The 3,578-nt window shown below is 42.6% G+C and overlaps 1 protein-coding gene across 5 annotated transcripts in view; it reads right to left on the reverse strand.

Annotated features, from left to right (window-relative positions):
* LOC101849032 overlaps positions 1-3,578 on the reverse strand; it is a 56,450-nt gene that overhangs the window by 46,508 nt on the left and 6,364 nt on the right. Inside the window, exon 1 of one of the 5 annotated variants that reach the window (XM_035973866.1) lies at positions 942-1,019. The exons of 2 other annotated variants lie outside the window; for them this stretch is intronic. The gene's annotated coding sequence lies outside the window, so the exon portion shown is untranslated. 2 more of the 5 variants (XM_035973868.1, XM_035973865.1) reach the window with 2 other exon arrangements.

Here is a 3,578-nt window from a genome sequence, read left to right on the forward strand (position 1 = left end):
GGGGGGTATATATCAGCAGCTACTACATGTCATAAGCCTCTTCTTCTACACACATGTAAAACAAAACATGTGTATAAGATGCGCCAGTTGAAAAACGTTTAACAAAAAAGATTTAATAATCAACAGTGACAGTTTTACGCTAAAAAAAAAAAAAGCAAGACTATCAGTTGAAACATAATGACTGGACGTGCATCAAAATCGAAAGAGAAGGGTAAAAATAGTAGGCCTGTAAAGTCATCCACAGGTCGTCAGCTCCAAAAATTCAACCAGCTGCTACCCACTATCAACAAACTTTCCAAATTAGACGGTACAGAAAGTTGTGTTGTTGTTTTTTACCTTTGAAATCAACAATGACTGAAATCTCAAAATCTAACACGATGTAAACTATTTATATCGGGGATCCAATCACCTCGTAATAGGACAACATACATAAAAATGGGCAAAGAGTGAACGCAATCTTTACAAAAAAAGAGCAACAACCAACCAACCAACCAATCAACCAACCAAACAAATAAAAATTAAAAATGTCAACAACACCCTGGCTGTAACCGCACGGGTACTCCGCCCCAGAAGAGACGATCACATCATCACAGAGAAACCGGACACACCGTCAGCTCAGTTGCTGTATATATATATATATATATATATATTATTATTATTATATACTAGACTAAGAAGCGTATGGCCCTGGTTTCAAATCTCCAAGGCCGCATTTTGAAATTTGGTTGTTGTTTTTCTGTTTTGTTTTGTGTTTTGTTTTGCTTTACACGGCTCTCCGCCCATTTGGCTCGGTTTTCTTTTCGGAGACGGGCGTAAAATATTCCGGGGTCGCTCCTCTTAAACAACCTGAACGTAACAGCGCTGAAAGCGGTGTTAAAAACCGTGTCAATGACGAATGACCAATGACAGAGAAACCCCCGTGAACAACACTATTGGAAGACCTTTCACACAACACAATGCACTGTGTCTGGCCGTGGAACCCCCCAACTTGAGGTATTAAACTGCCACCACTTGGCCCCAACCCCAATATACACAGAATTCAAGCAGCGATGGTGTCCACGTGAACAGCAAACGCTTCACACAAAATCACGACAAAGCGCTCTGCCTAACCTTACGGACCGGAGCGTATACATTGGCGAGAAAGGATCTCTGATAGCAAGGGGTTTTTAAGCCCCTTTCACACTACAAGCAATACATTTAAGAGGCGTGACCTCCGAGCGTAACGCGCATCTCCGATAGGAGCAAGCCTTTTTGGGATTCGAACCAGGGCCAACGGCACCCGTAGTTCAGCGTGAACTAACTGAGCTATCGGCGTCCCTTTGAGCACTCCTAAATCTGTACGTTTTCGGTTAGGAGTTCGGCTGCAAGAGCCCTGGGGGTAAAAAGGGGCAGTGCTCATAGGTTTTTAGTTTTTAATTCTTTTTTTTATGTAACTGATTTTACGCCTCCATTGACACAATTGAAATTATTCAAGAGGCAGGTTTCGAGCCTGCCTGTCAGGGCCAACCTAGGTTGATAGGGATACAACGTCTCAGAAGAAAGATCGAGGTACTTGATAAAAATTCTCCTCATAAGGGAATCGAACTCGTGTCTTCTGCGGGTGACAACGAAGCACCTGACTCCAACAACACACAGACGCCGGTCTCAAAGGGTTTTACGATCTTATGGTAGGAAAGATAATACACCTAGCCTTCTTGGACAAGGGCGAAAAATCTCGGAGGTCCCTTGTGCAAGCTGCGTACGTTAAAGATCCCTTGGTGGTCCAAAATCGATCAGAGTAGGCTTCCGCCGCCACTCAGGCAAAGTTCAACTACCAACTGAAAATGTTTATTGTGTCCCGCGCACTCAAGTTGCGAGCGCCGTATAACACCTACACCCCCAAAAGGGCTTTAAGTGCACCTGTACGCAAAGGGAGTTTAGAATAATAAATGGGGTTTTAAAAAAAAAGAAATCCAGTTCAGAAGCGGTGAGTGCTTGGCGACAAAAAAATGGAAGGGGGTGGAGTAAAAAGGCCGTGAACATCAATGTGCAGGCAGATCGTCAAGGCCCCAATGTTGTCTGAGCAAAGAGCACGGGTGATAGATACCCAGCAGGTTTGGGCCTGATGTCTTCATTCACGGCAGTTCATAATCTCCACTAGGGAGGGGGGGGGGCACGTGCACCACAGGGTTAATGATCTAGGCGACGATTTTTAACTCTTTTGAGACGTAGAGGTCACGATATGTCCTATCAGCAGAAGACTAAAAGCAATATTTCGGCACATTTGTTGCCATCATACACAAATCAGAAACACGAATCTGCATATTTCGTAGTATGCATGTTGTTGCTTGTCTTTATACATTTGAGATATAGGAGGAAGCAGAATTTTGAAATATGTGTATGAATTATGAAGTTATGCTTTTTTTTTTTTAAAGTGGCCTTAAACATGGCCTCTTTCAGCGTTGTCAAATGACCAGGAACGCGTGCCCTCAATAGGTTAACACATCTCACTTGACAAGAAAAATGTCCACTGCCTCAATGATTGGAATTGTTTAGCTCCCACAACTACAAAATTAAGATTATTTGGAAGGCCGACAGCATGCCGCGGCTAACTAAGGCTGAGTGGGATACAGGGGAGATACTCGTTAACATAAACTACCTCAAGCGGGGATCAAACTAAAGCCCTTTGCGGGCAACGGCCAAGAACCTCCACTACTTTCACAGCAGCGGTTCATGGCCCAACGCCAAACTAAACACAAACTGCCTTTAAATAAAGAGCCAGTTGGCCAAGGGATTCTATTAATCAAGTTGTGATTGCGCGTTACGTTCATGCTGATTAGATATCGAGTAGAACATTCCTACTTCCTGCAGGTCACATGTATAAACAAGAGTGAAGGGAGTGCGTCTGACAAAATCTCCAAAACCACACGGTAAGGATTCAGCTATCAGGAAACTCCCGGGAGGGTGAGGATAACAGGTGAATAACGTTGACGTCCGGAGCAAAAAGCCCAAGACTGATATATGTATATATTAAATATATATATATATATATATATCCAATAACACGGAATCAGTATAATCCACTACATCAAAGGGACATGTAGGCTGGCCTTGAGACGAAACGTTCATAATAGCTACCAAATAACATTTTAAAAATAGTTGATATCGTATAGTGACATAAAACAAAGATTTTTTGGGTGTTTCGTCTCCGGTCACATCAGCTTCTCCGGCCTTTCTTAATTCGCTCCCCACGTCATCGAAAGACAAGCGCGTGTGCGCACATAATTATAAAAATTGTGAAGCTTTCTTTTTACTCTAAAACAATCAAACATACAAAACTGGGGTTTCTGTTTTAAATGAGGTAAAAAGTAAAAAGGGAACACAAACAATACACACACTAACAAGCGTAACTCCTTTACCATATACACGTAGAAAGCTGGGACTGGACTGTGAAGAAAACAGCTAGATCTACGCTTTCGAGAACTGCAGTCCGAGTGAGGTGTGACTAAACAAGCTTTCGTCACCAACGACTGAATATGTAGTCTCATCAGAATCAAAGCTGCAGCATTAGAAGTAAAAGTACGTAGAAGGTAAACACC

The sequence above is a fragment of the Aplysia californica genome, unplaced genomic scaffold (genome assembly GCF_000002075.1).
Source record: "Aplysia californica isolate F4 #8 unplaced genomic scaffold, AplCal3.0 scaffold00035, whole genome shotgun sequence".
Lineage (NCBI taxonomy): Eukaryota > Metazoa > Mollusca > Gastropoda > Aplysiida > Aplysiidae > Aplysia > Aplysia californica.